Genomic DNA, 17943 nt, shown 5'->3' with positions numbered 1-17943 from the left:
ATTACAGCTTGCAAAAGTTTTAAATTACCTTCTTTTAAAAGTGGGCGGTGCCACGCCTATTGTCCAAAATTTTACTAATTTTCTATTTTGCGTCATAAGTTCAACTCATCTACCAAGTTTCGTCGCGTTATCGGTCTTTTGTAATGAATTATCGCACTTTTTCGGTTTTTCGAAATTTTCGATATCGAAAAAGTGGGCGTGGTTATAGTCCGATATCGTTCATTTTAAATAGCGATCTGAGATGAGCGCCCAGGAATCTACATACCAAATTTCATCAAGATACCTCAAAATTTACTCAAGTTATCGTGTTAACGGACAGACGGACGGACGGACATGGCTCAATCAAATTTTTTTTCGATACTGATGATTTTGATATATGGAAGTCTATATCTATCTCGATTCCTTTATATATGTACAACCAACCGTTATCCAATCAAACTTAATATACTCTGTGAGCTCTGCTCAACTGAGTATAAAAATTTGAAAAATATGCACTGAAAAAAACTCCTCACAGCATGAAAAATGAAATTGATATTTCGCTATTAAAAAATCTTTCTTTAGCTTAGTATACTCATTTATTCTGTACAAATTTTAGAAACATCAAAAATTTGTTAAGGAATAAAATTTTGCAGAAAAGTTTGTTTAAGGAAAAATTTCATATTGAAGAAAAAAATTTAATTCGTTATTTAAAGAACATAATTTATAAACTAATAATCATCACCAAAAAAAAGTTTTTATACAAAAATAAAAATTTTAAAACTAAAAAATTAAAAAAAAAGTTCTAGAAAAAACGTAAGCCTACTATATAATAAAAAAGACTTGAAAAATAAAAAGCAGGTTTAAAAAAAAATAAATGTAAGGCGCGATAACCTCCGAAGAGATCTAAGGCCGAGCTTCTCTTCCAATTTGCGTCGTGCTCCTCTTGATTTTCCCTACAAATTGGCCGGACGGGACCTACATGTTTTATGCCGACTCCGAACGGCATCTGCAAAGCAGATTAGTTTTCACTGAGAGCTTTTCATGGCAGAAATACACCCGGAGTGTTTGCCAAACACTGCCGAGGGGCGACCCCGCTTAGAAAAATTTTCTTCTAATTGAAAAATCTTATTTCTAAAATTTTGATGTTGCTTTGCCCGGGAGTTGAACCCAGGGCATACGGTGTGATAGGCGGAGCACGCTACCATCACACCACGGTGGCCGCCAAAAAGCAGGTTTGGTGAGTTTAATATAATGTTGTTAAATTTCAAGGCAAAAAAAAAATATTAAAAAAATTTAAAAACTTGCATTATAAAACAAAATGTCAGGTTTATTAAAGTTAAATACATAAACCTATGTTAAAAAAAAAAAATATTTTAAAAATAAAGTAAAAATTGTAAATAACAAAAATTTTTTAAATAATAAACGCATTTGTTTGTTTAATTATTTTTGAAACTTGGGGCAACCTTACTAAAATGTAGTACAAATATAAAAACTTCTGAAATATTTTACATGGATAACAATTTTTTAGCTTTTTAGCTTTGAAAAAAAAAAAAAAATTTACATATTGAAGAAAACGTTTAAGTTTTAAATTTTCGAAAATTAGTTAAAAAAATTAAAACTAAGTTTATAAAAATATGTCTGTTTAAAAAAGGAACTATATATAAACCTATTACTGGCGTATGCTGATGATATTGATATTATTGACCTGAAGGAACGCGCTGTGAGTTCTGCCTTCTCGTGACTAGATAAGGAAGCAAAAAAGTGGGTCTTGCAGTAAATGAGGGCAAGACGAAATACGTGCTGCCATCCAAGAAAGAATCGGTGCAATCCGCCTTGGAAGCCACGCCACTGTTTACGGATATAAATTCAAGACTGTGAAGGATTTCGTCTATTTGGGAACTAGCATTAACAGCAGAAACAATGTCAGCTTAGAAACCTAACAGAGAATAACTCTTGCAAACAAGTGCCACTTTGGACTGAGAAGGCAATTGAGAAGTAAAGTCCTCTCTCGACGAACGAAAGTCACGCCCTACAAAGTCACTATCATATGTGTTCTGATGTATGGGTCGGAAAAATTAACCTTGTTGCGAGAATATGAGGTGGCTCTTGAATTGTCCGATAGAAAAGGTCTACGGAAGATTTATTGTCCTATCCGTGATGCTGACGGCGAGTATCGAGGGAGGAATATTGAAATGTATAAGCCATTAGCAGATATAACGTTAGCGCCGCGAATGAAAACTCAAAGGCTTTGCTGGCTAGGCCATGTTATTCGAATGCATGAAGACGTTCCGGCCAAGATAGTATTTCTGTCGACACCGCAGCTTTGAAGCAGAGGAGACCTCCACTGATTTGTATGGCACAGTTACAGTGAAGCATAGATAGGTGTCGTGACTTTTCAAGAAACAACAAAAATGTTTTAGGCGGTTTAGCGTCAATGATCACTAATATTATGAACATGCATAATCAACAAAACTTTTATGTTAACATTAGCCGCCTTTTTGCAAGCCAGTGGAAATAAAGCGCTAGGTAGTTTAAGGGATTGAATATAAAGCAACAACACAGAGTAAGCTAGTTGAGTTGGCTAACGGGTTTGAGATGAAATCGCTTAAGGAACAGTCGAGTAAATACGGGCACTATTGTGAACGAGTGAATGACTAAACACGAATCTGCAGATAAATGAAAATAACAAAATAACAGGGTGACATACAAACAAACAAACACGCATTGCACGTATTATGTTTTTGTAGTTCTCTGGTCTAGTTCCAAAAATGTACTGCTCCAGAAGTAGAAATGCTAAAAAAAGTACCAATAAACTGATTTCCTTCCCGGTTCCCTGAAAATGAAACTGTTTAGCAAGTTGAAGCGTTATTTTCAAGCTCCCCAAAAAAAAAAGAAATTACGGACCGAAGCTGAAAAAACTGAAAATAAATTAAATAAGCATAGTTTCTTTTAAGAAAAAAGGCTAGAATAACCTAAATAACGTTATTTTCTTATCAAACTTTTAGAATTTAATAAAAATGATATATATTCAAAAAATTTTTAGGTAAAAATATAAAACAAAAAAATTAATGGGCCGAAAAGACAACATCAATAATCAACAAAATTCAATCTGACCACTTGAAATTTTTACTTATATTGTTTTTGTAATTTATTTAATAATTTGGGATAAATTTAAACAACGTGACGTCAGCACGGACAAGGCGACAGCTGTTTCGATTATACCTTGTAAATATCTTCAAAGCCTTTTCTCCCTGGAGTGGGATTCGAACCCGCACTCCTACGATAGTTGAAATGGTTACAAACGCATTCAGCTACGTCATGCCTTAGTTGTTGTAAAGTTTATCCCAATTGCCTTCTTTTGCATATATTATTCTTCTCCATACTTCGTATGGGGTCATCAATGTTTCTTCTGGTGTTCCTCAGGGCAGCCATCTTGGTCCGATTCTGTTCTTGTTGTTCATAAACGATATATCTGGTACAATTAAATACTCAAAAATCTTGATGTACGCAGACGATGTAAAACTTTTCAAATCATGTGCCTCGGTTGAGGAACATTCCTTGCTTCAAATAGATTTAAATCACTTGGTTACCTGGTGCAATATAAATTATATGCCGCTCAATCTCAAAAAATGTAAATTCATGTGTTTTTCTCGGAGAGTTTCGCCACCAGCTTCATAAACAATTAACAACTATAGTCTAGAAACTGTAAATAATTTTATTGACTCGGGAGTCATGATGGATTCCAAACTTAGTTTCAATCTTCATATTAATGCTACAGTGAATAAAGGCAAAGGTGTTTTTGCATTTGTTAAACGGTGGTCAAAAGAATTTAACGACCCTTACATAACTAAAGCACTTTTTACAACATTAGTTAGGCCAATATTAGAATACGGCTCCATAATTTGGAATCCGCGTTATCAAGTCCATGCAGACAGTCTCGAATCAATGCAAAAACAATGTTTACTATTTGCCTTAAGAAATTTCCAATGGGACTCTTTAACTAATCTTCCACCTTATACTAATCGATTAAAGCTTATCAATCTTCCAACTCTTGCTAGTCGAAGGGAAATGCTTGGTGTAATATTTATGACAAAACTTTTAAATGGATCAATTTCGAGCCCACTCCTTCTGAATGAAGTGAACTTTTGCGTTCCCTCTCGGACATCGAGACACTTCAAACCTCTTCTGCTGAAACAATGTAGAACGAATTTCGAACAAAATGAACCTATTCGGCGTTTATGCCAAGATTATAACTCTCACTTAAACACATTTGATAGCTCGGACTCCCTTTTTTCTATAAACAAGATTGTTCTCACCTCTCTAAATTAATGTATAATACGTTTGCTTCTGTTCTCTTTAAGTATTACGCTTGGCTGATGAAATTTCTTCTGTACCTGAGCAGTCTCAGATCGTGACGCTTGACAAACCGCTGCCCATCAAAGACTCGGCAAAATAAAAAAAAAATAAAAGTTATTATATATATAAATCGATCGCGTGAACAGGATTAGCCTGGTTTCATTGGGCCACTTGAGGGCAGCGCGCTGCCACAACGTTCATTAAAAAAAAAAAAAAAAATATATATATATAATTATGTGTTGAAGTTATTCATGTTGGTAAGGCGATTTCAGAGAAACTTGGTATTATTTTTGTTCTATTTATAGAACTAAAACGAATTAACCAAATGTTGTATGTTTGTATGAGTTAATCGGGGATTGCCCGCATTGCTTTAAATTTATGTAAACATTTATTTCAAGCATTTTTTTTTTTTATTTTATAATTTATTTAATAATTTGGGAAAAATTTAAACAACGTGACATCAGGACGGACGAGGCGACAGCTGTTTCGATTATACCTTGTAAATCTCTTCAAAGCCTTTTCTCCTGGGAGTGGGATTCGAACCCGCATTGGCAAATGGGAAAAACTTTACAACAACTAAGGCATGACGTAGCTGGATGCGTTTGTAGGAGTGCGGGTTCGAATCCCACTCCAGGGAGAAAAGGCTTTGAATAGATTTACAAGGTATAATCGAAACAGCTGTCGCCTTGTCCGTCCTGATGTCACTTTCTTTTAATTTTTCCCAAATTATTAAATAAAATATATTGTTTTTGGTTAAGCCGTTGCAATTTTTCAATAAAGATATTGTTGTATAAATTTTTCCGAAAATATTTGATAAAATAAAAATATGCCTAATAATAAAGGGCATTCCTGCTTTGTAAAAAAAAAAATTCTTAAAATAACAATACACCCTGAGGAAGCAGTGAGAGTGTCTAAACGCGTTTAAATTTGCCTTATTATTGCTCGGTGGTAAAGCTCCAAAGCAAAAGCTGTTACATTTTTCCTTACGCTCACTGTATCTACTATTTGAATGGACTGCACATTTGTAGGTAAGTGATCGTAGGGCAATTGGCATTTGGTCAGTTCAAAGTAAAGTAATTTTAATTTTTTTTTTATACACATTTTTCTAGTGATTTCAATTGAATTACAACTGCAGCACTGTATATTTAGCTATGAGCAAGTGCGCTGGCCAATTTACATATGTACTCAGACAAGTATAGATATGCATACATATTTAAATGTGTGTCCACTTGTAATAGCACTTTTGGTGTTGGCGTTGTTTGCTTTTCAATTAACTGCAATTTGCTTTTAGAATTGTTTATCTTATTCGACAATTTAAATGTTTTTCTTTATTTTTGTTTTATTTCACTTTTTTTTTTTGTACGCTGCATAAACAAACGTTTCATGGTGAAAAGTGCTGAAAACGATTAAGGACAAATGCCAATGAAATGGTGTTCCGTTGACAATTGGTTAGTTGGTTAATGATGATATTTGATGACTTTTAAATTGCTGCAGTTACTTGCTATGGCAATTTATTTACTTTGTGAAAATGGTATGGCGGCGCTCTAGACAATTATTATGTTTTGAATGTTTCCACATAAAAGTTGAGTAAATAGTTTGCCTATCATACTTTTTGATGATTTTTTCATATTACACGCAGTATGTTCTTTATAAAGGTAATATCGCCCAGATGAGCAGATATGCTGGCCGAATTAGAAAAGCGTTGCCAAATACCATGCTACCTACAGAGCCTCACTAGAAGCTACCTCAGTAACTGCATCATTATATAACAAACGTCAGAGGGTCCGCGCGCTAGAAAGTCACAGGCGAAGCAGCGCAGGGATCAATTCTTCATCCTGACAAGTGGAAGGCCAGTTATGATGAAATTTTGCAATCTTGAGATGCATGATGATTCATTTTTAGTTGGATATGCAGACGACATTGCTGCAACCAAGACAGCTTGAAACACAGAAGAAACACACATAAGGCTCGGTATAGTCATGATGCGCTAGATTCACACAGGCTCCAATTGGCAGCAGAAAAAGCAGAGTTGATACTCCCAACAAAAAAAGAATTTACCACTAGAAGTTTTCTTTGAAATATTTTGGAAATATAACATCAAAAAATTGAGCAACTATTTAGGAGTAAGCTTAGGCTACCGACTAACATATTGGGCGCAAATTCAATATGCAACTGGGAAGGCATCTAAACAGGCATCGTTATAAGCAGGCTTATGGAAACATCGGAATATCTACAAAAAGCAAAAGGAAGTTACTTATGAACACTACCCTAACCCCGTTACTGTACGGCTTTAAACCGTGGACAAACACACTTCGTAAAAATAATGTTATTGTTGTTTTACCTATAAAGACACTCCCAGACTTTTTGGTGTGTTATCGATGTTGATGGTCCTTTCCCGGATGCAGATCCGGTACGTTCCGGTAACAAGCACCATTTAGGCACCAGCCCGACCATCTCGGAAACGATTTAGTATGACCACATGAAATCTTCAAGCCATATCGCCCTCCCACCCCCTAGAGCCATGAGGAACTTGGGGTCGCAATTAGCCATTTTCTATCCCAACACGCAAAAAAAAAAAACATTCAGCTGCCAAAAAGTAAGAAAAATTAAATATTTATGCCCTTTGAAAAGTTAGTGGCCAAAATTCTAATTGAAAACCAATTATCTATTATTTTATAACATTTGTTATACACCAACATACACATACATACATATCCGCATATATCTAAACATAATTAATAAATTTTTATTTCATTCAAGCGAACATATCGATTTAGGTGTATGTATGTGAGCGCAAATGTGTCGAAATGATAAATGTGTGTTAATTTAACAAAATAGAAAATAGACAAAAAAAGGTATTCAACGAAATCATGTTTTTTAATTAGCCGAAAATATTAATGATTTCAGTGGTGGGTGCGTTCATTACATTGAAGTGCGTAAACGTGACTATGCATATGTCACACGCTACCCACACGCTTAATTGGATTATTATTATAACACGTAAATTATGTAAATATCTTGAAGCTATTTAATGTATTTATCGATAACATTTAGCGTGGGTGAAATTGATTGACTACCAACAAATTGTCACTGTTTATTTTTCCTAACATTTCTATACTCAGCTGAGCAGAGCTCACAGAGTATATTAATTTTGTTCGCATAACGGTAATCCGTAACGGCATAAACTAATCGAGATAGATATAGACTTCCATATATCAAAATGACCTGGGCGAAAGAAGAAATTCATTCAGCCATGTCCGTCCGTCCGTCTGTAAACACGATAACTTGAGTAACTTTAATGAAATTTGGTATGTAAGTTCCTGGGCACTCATCTTAGATCGCTATTTAAAATGAACGAAATCGGACGATAAGGACTCCCACTTTTTCGATATCGAAAATTTCGAAAACTTCGAAAAACTGAAAAAGTGCGGTAATTCATTACCAAAGACGGATAAGGCGATGAAACTTGGTGGGTACGTTGACCTTATGACGCAGAATAGAAATTTAGTAAAATTTTGGACAATGGGCGTGGCACCGCACACTTTTAAAAGAAGGTAATTTAAAAGTTTTGTAAGCTGTAATTTGGCAGTCGTTGAAGATATCATGATGAAATTTGGCAGAAACGTTACTCCTATTACTATATGTGTTCTAAACAAAAATTAGCTAAATCGAATGACGAACACGCCCACTTTAAAAAAAAAATTTAAAACTCAAATTTTAACAAAAAATTTAATAGCTTTTCAGTATATAAGTAAATTATGTCAACATTCGACTCCAGTAATGATATGGTGCAGAAAATACAAAAATAAAAGAAAATTTCAAAATGGGCGTGGCTCCGCCCTTTTTAATTTAAATTGTCTAGAGAACTTTTAGTGCCATATGTCGAACAAAAATATACCAATCCTTGTGAAATTTGGTAGGGGCTTAGACTCTGGGACGATAACTTATTTCTGTGAAAAAGGGCGAAATCGGTCACAAAAAATGAAAAAAATGCCATAATTCTGTACCAAATATGAAAACAGGGATGAAACATGGTAATTGGATTCGTTTATTGACGGACAATATAACTTTGGAAAAAAACTTTGTAAAATGGGTGTGACACCATATTAAGTAGAAGATAATGAAAAATTTCTGCAGGGGAAATCAAAAACCCTTCGAATCTTGGCAGGAATGCTGTTCGTGGTATTACATATATAAATAAATTAGCGGTATCCGACAGGTGATCTTCTGGGTCACCCTGGTCCACAATTTGGTCGACATCTCGAAAACGCCTTCACATATACAACTAAGGGCTACTTCCTTTTAAAATACTCATTAAAACCTTTCATTTGATACCCATATCATACAAATGCATTCTAGAGTCACCCCTGGTCCACCTTTAGAACTATGGCCCACTCCCTTTTAAAATACTCTTTAATAAAACACCTTTATGGCGATATCTCGAAAAGGCGTCTACCTATAGACCTATGGCACACTCCCTTCTAAAAACCTTTTTAATACCTTCCATTTGATACCCATGTCATACAAACACATTCCAGGGTTACCTTAGGTTCATTTTCCTAAATGGTGATTTTCCCTTATTTTGTCTCCAAAGCTCTCAGCTGAGTATGTAATGTTCGGTTACTTAGCCTTCCTTACTTGTTGTTATACATTTTTTCAATCACAATTTCATTTGAATTTTTATTGCTTATCATATAATTAGTGCTTTTAAGTGAGTTGATAAGCTAATTAGTTATCGGTTATGGTATGTGCTAAGCCCAGTGTGGGTACTTGTAGTGAAAATTGATAGGTGGGTAGGACAGAACTGTGATGGAGGCTTAAAAAGAATAACAGTAAACTAATTTGCCCAAATATGGTGATGTTAGACAGAGCTAACAATTTCGAACTAAAAGTAAGGAAAAACTAACTCTATTTATTTATTTGGAATCCAAACATTTTGGGATTCATTCTGTATTGCGAACGATAACTCAGACAAACGGTTCGTCTCCAAACGATTTCGTCTACTTAGTAGTGGTATTTTCCATCATTTTCGTTCGGCCTTAAAGTTTCTTACTTTATGTCAAACAGGAAGGCAAAAACAATTGTCACATAGTATGTTGCCATCGTTTAACATAGTGCAAATACTAAAGCGATTCGTCTCTGAGACTACACGAACGTTCGTTTCGTAATAGAGGAATTGGCCCTGTTTTCTGAAAATAAGAGTTGAGTTCTCAAAAGACGCATAGTGCTTCATTGTGTGCATGGCACTGCTTTCTCTAAGTTTTCGAAAGATCACTACCAATGCTTGTTAGGCAACCCTGCAGCAAATCGCACTAGTTCCGAACTGCAGCCAAACAATTGCATCAGAAGACGCTACTAATTATAATTCAAGTCCTTTCTAGTTGTAAAATTACTATGGCACTTTTAAGAATGTAATCTCCTACGAAGGGGCAATTGCCCCAATTTGCAGTCGTAGGTGGTATTGGAACGGTTTACAACTGCCCCATTCTGCACAAGATTAGCAGCGCTGAAGAACGCCACATAGTCTTCGCTCCTTATATAGGGCAACTGGTATCTGTGTGTATATAAATATTAATTAAAAATACATCTAAAACTAATAGTTTACACATAAGCATCTCATCTTGGTCACATGTGCGACATCCCTTAACCATCAACTATCAACCGACAACCGAAGCCGAAATTAATATGTGAAATTTTTTGATTTTGGTATCGCCGTTAGAGGGGATGAAACTTGATTTATAAGGACTAGTGTAAGTGTGAGTTATTATGAGATGACACACTTTTCTCCCAAAGATGAGCGGAGAAAGGGGTAGTTGGTCCATTAAGTAGGTCATACCTCCTGGAATAGAATTAAAAAAGAAAAGTGGAGGACTACCTCTCATTATGGTACACGCCATAGAGGCTATGCTACGTAGTTATGTGGAGCAGTCGTAAAAGCTGGAGGTTCAGTAAAGCGGAAATTGTAGCGTAATCTTGATGTGATATACAGCTTCGTGCGAGTCGTTGAGATGATGTTTAGAATTTTGTAGTTGTTGAAGGAGCTATTTTTGGATAGCTTGAACCACGTCTATCCTCAGGTGTGAACAAGCATAGTAAAGTGTTTCTAATATCCCTTGTAAAAAGTTAACTATACCTGCTCTGTGTAATGTTTTCAACTAAAGGTCGCAGCTTTCTTGACTGGAAAGAAATGTATACTTCCGTTTTTGTAAGGTTTAAACGCGAGGCCCTAGATAAACCTGATATTGGATAAGTGTTACACTTCAAAACAGAAACAGTTGTAGAAGAGCAGTCCATAGAATATTAAATGTATAAAAGAAACGCAGGCTGCAGTGATGTGATGGTAGCGTGCTCTGCCTTCCACACCGAACATCCTGGGTTCTCGCCCCGGGCAAAGCAACATCAAAATTTTAGAAACAAGGTTTTTCAATTAGAAGAACATTTTTCTAAGCTGAGTCGCCCCTCGGCAGTTTTTGGCAAGTATTCAGAGTGTATTTCTGCCATGTAAAGCTCTCAGTGAAAACTCACGTGCCTTGCAGATGCCGTTCGGAGTCGACATAAAAGAATTAGGTCCCGTCCCGCCAATTTGTAGGAAAAATTTAAAGGAGCACGCAGCAAATTGGAAAAGAAGCTCGGCCGAAAATCTCTTCCAAGGTTATCGCGCCTTACATTTATTTATTTTATTAAAATAAACTTATATTAAGGTAGATACTTTAAGGCATCGTTCTAGAAAATATTTGAAATTAATTTTGGTTTATAAATATATTTAATTTAATATGTTTTTCTCTTTCTCTTTTCGGTACATCGACTGATTTGTGTATATTGGCACTTCTTCGTTATTAAAAAAGGTAATGATATTTAAATTGGAACTTGAAACTTTTTCTATGTATCCTTTGTATCGAATTTCTTTTATGTATCTAAAATTTTAATTTTGAGCAGTATCGGACTTTCGAACTTTCCGCACGAAAATGTCTCTCATCCCAACCAACTTCAAAAGTTATGTAACATTTATTGACAATTATACTAGAAAAATATCATAAATCTTTCTTATACCAGATACAACTGTAAATGTATGAGTTCCTAGTAAGTGGCCACTTAGTTTGTACATTGGACACACACAACACTGGAAACAACAAAAAAGGTTCACACAAGAATCCAAAAGAAATATGAAAAATAGAACACGTGCAAAGATAAATACGTACAGCAGCGATTTTAGAAATAGCAGTGGCTTTTTTCATCAAATTTGTTCAATTGAATACTTTTTTATTTTAAATTTTAAGAAAAAACTTCTAAAAACTTAATAGCTAAAGTAATGAAAACCAATTTTAAAAACGTTTTCGAAAAAATTTACGAAAATTTCGAAATTTTTATTTGGAGATCTCTGAAGTTGTTGAGTAGTCAGTTTTCTAATCCAATCCATTCTAACAAAAAACAAGTTATAAGCCAATCCAAATTCTCATAGATTTTTGAGAAATTTTTTCCAAAGGGTGTAGACTTTCTTTCATATAAAAAAAATGTTCACACTTTGTAGAATGAAAATCTGAAACACTTTTAGGAAAAAAATTTCAAAAATCAATGTGAATTTTTTGAGACCTAAAACTTTTAATTTGTTGGATTAAAACTGGTTGGGCCACAAAACCGCTTAATCAAAAAAATTAAAAAAAAAAAGTAATAAATTTTTGTTTAATTTTCTCGGATTTCCCAGTTTTTTCGAAAACGTTTTTTGCATTAGCGAGCATAGTTTCAGTTACGAAATACATAGCGGTTTTTTTTCTTAAAATATCGTTATTAAATAAAATCAATTAGGTTAACGTGAATTTATAAAATTTTCACTACAATTTTTATGCACACTGCTGTATTTATATACACAAAATTCGATTTAAATGTAAAACGTTCCGAAAAAAAAACTTATAATGCTACCAAAACAAAAAATAAATAAATCACTGCAATGGCAAAGCTCCTTAACAAAAACATGAATAATTGTCTATAAAGAAAGCTAAAATTTTTGATGAAATTACTTTTGCGTGTGACAGTAAACAATTTGTTATTTTGATGTACTGTAGCAAATAACAAGTTTTCTTGTGGTCAAAATAGTTGAAAACAAGGATTTTTTGCTAGTTTTGAATAAGGAAGTTGGGTTAAAAAATAAAAGAATATTATTAAAACTTGCAAAAGTAGTGCAAAAGTGTGATATAAAAATGGCATAAAAAAATATGAAATATAAAAAATTTAAAAAAGAAGTCTTTCAGCTTATGTAGATGATTCTGTGCCTTTTCTATCGTTCGTATCACTGAGCTTTCGAGTAGATAACTTAAATATTCAGCACACCAAAAATGTTCTTTATTAACAGCACTACTATGGTAGATCTTCACAATTTAATGTTTTAGCGTACTTCACGTATAGCGTATTAAAATCAAACTTATTGTATATTCCTTAGCTTGCGCTGTTTTCATAATTAAATTTTTCTCGTTTGCTTATTTCTACCAGGCCCAAGAGTTTTCACGAAAAGCGTTCACGTATAGTTGCTTACTAATCTCTCGTTTCTGTATCTCGTAATGGCTTGGCTATATACATATTTATATGTGCCTCTCATATTCACTGTTGCCTTCTATTATATGTGTGTATATGCCTGAGTGATATGCGCTCTTTATTGCTATGTACACGTATGTGTGGCTGTTTTCTATTTTATTTGCTTGCCATGCTGTTGTTGTGCAGCATTTACTAAAAGTGGCATATCAATCTTGACAAATGGCTGAAAAATGGAAAAGAGAACTTAAGATGGACTGTGTTCAAAGTGTATGCAGGTAGATCAAAAACACCGATATTCTGACTCACGCAGTGTCTTCTCTATGTCATAGGGGGAGCAACAAGACTACACACCAGGGCAGCGTTGTCTCATACACTTACGTAATGATTATTGTCAACAGCCAGGCCACGTTAAAGGCACTGTAGTCCAACTTTATAAGGTTGGATATCGTGTGGGATATTGAGCGTAGATAAAGAGGCTCGTCTATCGCAATATGTAACTTTGCTTTGGGTTCTTGGACACAATGATATTGAAGGTATTGAATTTGCAGATGAGATGGCCAGAAAAGGTTCCGAAATGAACATAAGTAAGCCGGACAGCTCCGTATGGCCTTCGCTGTGTTATCTCCTATGGAAAAGTCGCGGAATATAAGATACGCGCAACGGGCTTTCTGCGGAGCAGCCATGTTTGCATATAAGCTAAACATATCTGCAGTAAGAGTACATTGAAGGTATTATCACAGCTCATTGGGCCATTGCACCACTGCTGCGAAGGTGTCGCGTGCCATCGGCTCCCTATGAACAAACTGTCAGAATAAAGAAGAAGAAGAAGAGTTGATTCATTACTTGCTCTGCACATGTGCGGTTGTGCAGACTAGATGACTAAGAAGACGCTTTTCCGACAGTCTGGCTGAGGTGCATGATGGTGGATCTTTTGCTGCTACTTAAATGTCAGAGAAAGCAACAGGTTCGTTAAGGAATACAGGCAAGTCATCTATTTGGACGAATGTGCCACCAACCGCTACTCACTGAGAGCATCGAAAATGAACAAAAATTTCTTCGAGTGGATGTGTGGGAAGTTCCCCTCGCCCTTTCAATTTAACCTAACCTAACCTTAAAACTACCTTACTGTTCAAGCGATCGCCACGCTTGAGATTGTTGCTTCTTAGTTACCTATTAGACTATCATGTAGTGGACATTTCCTTAAACTAATTCCATGCGTTCTTGATGAGTGTCAATTTTGACCTTGAACTGCGCAAACACACAATTTAAACATACATACATTCACATATACAAATGTACATATATAAAAACCGTCTTCCTTTCGATTTCTTAGCACTTCACAGTATGTTATTTCTTTTACTGAATTTGCCATGTCTAGCTTTTTTACTACAATTTATGTAGTTTCTTATTTATCTACTTCGTAGTGCCTTGATTGCTACTTTGCTACGGAATCACTTTAAATGGGACATGCTTTTAGCTCCAGCAACCACACACACATGCACACTCACACACACCCCTTTTAAATGCATTTAATTACGTTTGCACTTGATAAAAATCTATGAATAATTGTACTTCATTACATTTTGCAACGCATTGCTTGTAAGTGTTTGTGTATGTGTGTGCAGTTAGTGCATCTATGCGAATGCTGTTGAATGATGCGCGCATTAGTGTTGATTCGTAATTACAGTTAGTTGTTGGTGTAAGTAAAAGATGTAATGATTAATATGGTTGATAAGTATTTAACGTGAGAATTAAATTTACACTTCTTCAGGTGCAATTAGAGCCCCAAAGGGAGTGTAGTTATTATTTAGTTGGAATGTGAAAAATGGATAACGCAAGTTGCTCAGTAATGAACTAAATATTTTCTTACCCATTATAATAATGTTTTCTTGTGCTAAATGCAATTTTCTCAAGAGATTGTTGCGAAACCACAGAAACTAAAGGTGGTTGTAATGAGTAAATGTAAATTCATTATAACTTTGCAAAAACCCACTTTGAAGCCATTTGAACATGACCATACTAATATCAATGACGTCATGCTATTCGCATTCATATTGACCTCCAAATTATGCTGGCGAGTTTATTAAAAAATGTACAGCAACGAACAGAAAAATAGCAGTTGCCACTTTTATCAAACTTTTATCAAAATTCATCTTTTTTATTAACGACATTTTAAGAAAAAACGTATTTGAATTATGTAATTAAAATTATGCAAACCCGTCTCAAAAACTTTTTCGAAAAAAATAAAAGTTCGAGAAAATTTTATTAAATATTCGGGCCTGTTTGAGAACTATGTATAAGAGTATAAGACTTTGTTTGATTAAAATTAATTTGGCTATAACACTGCAAAGTCGAAAAATTCAGAAAACTCTTAAGAAAATTTTGAAAATTTTCAAATCATTTTCGAAACTTTTCGAAAACGCTTTTTGAGGTTGGTTGAATAGCCTAAAAAACTGCATACTTCAAAAATTCAAATTTGGTAAAAAGTTCGAAATTTCGATTTTTTTTTGGAACTGAAAACTCCAAAAGATAATGAATAAAACGCTTTTCGTAAAACTTTTTAGAATTTTCGAAACTATACATTTAAAAAAATTAGAAGACTTTGAATAAAATGTTTGAAATTTTTGTAAATTTCAATTTTTTTTTTTAAGCTTTAAGATAGATTTGAATAGACTCCAAAACCAAAACGAAATTCCGAAAACTCTGGGTAAAAAGTTGTAAATTTTCTCCAACTTTACAATTAAAAAAAAAAATTTTTTTTAAAAATGAGATAGGTTTGAATTGCCAACAAAACATAAACAAGAACTTTTATGTTTTTATGAAGTTGAATTTTCGAATATTTTTGAAAGCGTTTTTTCTGGTTGGCTTGAATAGCCAAAACAAATCGAATACTGTAAATGTTCAGAAAATTGTATATAGTTGGAAACTTTCTTGAAATTATCTAGAGTTTTCGAAAAAGTTTGGTATGGATTTGAATAGCCTCAAAAACTGCAATTTTGCAAAAGTTTAGAAAATTTTAATAAAACGCTAAAAAGTCTCGTGAAAATTGTCTAAATTATAACGAAATATTTGTTAAGTTTTCTCGATTTTTTTTCGAAAACCAATTTTTGAGATTGGTTTGAATACTTACAATACCACATACTCAAAAAATTTCAGAAAACTCGTAGCGAACCTTGAATAAATTCAGAAAAATTTAATAAAAGTTCGTAACATTTCTAGATAGATTGGAAACTGCATACTTAAAAAATTCAAAAAACTCTAGTTAAAAAGTCATAAATTTAAATTTAAAAAAGTTTGGCGAAAACGTTATTTGTGGTTGGTTTGAATAGCGAAAAAAACCATGTACTCCAAAAAATTCTGATATGTAGTTCGAAATTTTTACAATTTTTTCAATAGGCTTTAACAAAACTGCATATTCAAAAAAACTCCACAACGCCAAAAACTAAATTTTAGTAAAATTTTCTGGAATTCTTAAATGTTTTTGAAAACGGTTTGTAAAGCTTCAGTTACAAAATCCAAGTAGTCTTTTTCTTAAATTTTCGATGACAAAAATAGATAAAATTAATTAATGTAATTTGATAAACATTTCTAGTGCTATTTTCTTGTTCGCTGTTGTATATATAAATTATTTAGCGTAAATAAAGTTAAAAAGTCAATAATAGGCTTAAAAGATGGCGAAAAAATTAAGTAAAAAATAGAATAGGCATGAAATATGTGCATAACGAATCGTATTGAGCTGCTTGGTTACGCATAAACGAATTCTAAAGAAACTAAACATATAAGTCAAAAATTTGTTATAGTAAATTTTGTGTACACGAAATAATCTGTAGAGAAAAAACTACACAAAATTAAATGCAGATACTAATAGTTATGGCTACAAGGGAGTTATGCTAAATTAGGATGCAAAATAAAAAATTACTAAGTAGGTCGCGAAAATTTAAGACGGATGTATTGACGCTAAAATTGACCCCAAGCGACTTCGACAACCAATTTTTCAAATTTATTTTAGTTTCGAAAACATTATAACGAGGTCATTTATTAGGGCACTGTCTATCATATAAGCGGGTAATACTGTTCTTGTCTTCATTTAGGAGAAATTAATTCGAAAGATTTGTGGACTAATTGTTGAATTCCATAATAAAAAGAACTGTATGGAAGGATTTCTTCGGTGCCTTCTGCTTCTTATAAGATATGGTGTGTAAATGACCAACATGATCTATAAAGGTCTAGCTGTTACCTTTCTAAGAGGTAATATTTGATAACACATTTATCTTCAAAGGCGTATGCCACAGAAACTGTATCAAAAGTATAGAAACAAATCCTCAAGTCACTTGCCGGCAGCAATTGCTAACAACTAACAAAGCAATTGGCTGGCCGCTCATGTTTCGTCACCTGATTTAAACACATACTGGAAGAGGTCGCAGGTTTGTCTTTTTATGACACCCGAATATCATCTAAATAGTGGGAGAAAAGAGCTCAACGTAAAAAAGAAAATTGTCATAAACTTGGACACCCCAGCAAACAACTGCTTGATCTAGCCTTGTCTCCAAAAGGAATAAGGCAACGTTTGCGTAAGTACTTTGATAACAGCCGATGTCTGACTACGCAGTCGCTTAAACCAGACTAGCATAAGGAGGACCTAAGCCTAATCCACACAGAATCGTTAAACGCCTTTGCGAAGTCGCGCTTGGTGAGCTCCGTTATCAATATAAACTATTCTACCGAAGCAGAAGAAGAAAGGATACCACGAGTCACTCTGACCCAGCTTTGTTCTTGATACACTAACAGGTTGAGATATTACTTGTGCAAAATTAACACCGACATACGTAGTGTATATCCTGCATGTGATGTGTCCCACAAGACACCAACAATATTTTCAATTGTAATATCGAACCTGCGCCCCCACCATCAGCATTTCTATTGTTCAAGCCTGTTGGAGCTGCTGGTTTCCTTGTTCAGTCGTTAGAAAACTTTGATGGTGATTTGTAAGTAGTCGCACCCAAAACAGCAACTTGTGACAGTAAGGTTCAATGATCCATTTGACTAAGAGTGAAACTTGGCTAAATTTCTTTTTGCTTTTTG

The 17943-nt window shown here is 34.2% G+C and overlaps 1 protein-coding gene across 7 annotated transcripts in view; it reads left to right on the top strand.

Moving 5' to 3' along the window:
• LOC137253331 (uncharacterized) overlaps window positions 1-17943 on the top strand; it is a 299686-nt gene that overhangs the window by 193562 nt on the left and 88181 nt on the right. The window contains exon 4 of one of the 7 annotated variants that reach the window (XR_010953770.1): window positions 11181-14364. The exons of the other annotated variants lie outside the window; for them this stretch is intronic. The gene's annotated coding sequence lies outside the window, so the exon portion shown is untranslated. Of the gene's footprint in view, window positions 1-11180; window positions 14365-17943 lie in introns of those variants that run through there. 7 annotated transcript variants of the gene reach the window in all.

This window comes from Eurosta solidaginis, chromosome 5 (assembly GCF_040869045.1).
Source record: "Eurosta solidaginis isolate ZX-2024a chromosome 5, ASM4086904v1, whole genome shotgun sequence".
NCBI classification, from domain to species: Eukaryota; Metazoa; Arthropoda; class Insecta; order Diptera; family Tephritidae; genus Eurosta; species Eurosta solidaginis.
The sequence above is the reverse complement of the archived record's forward strand: the minus strand, read 5'-3'. Positions and strand labels throughout refer to the sequence as shown.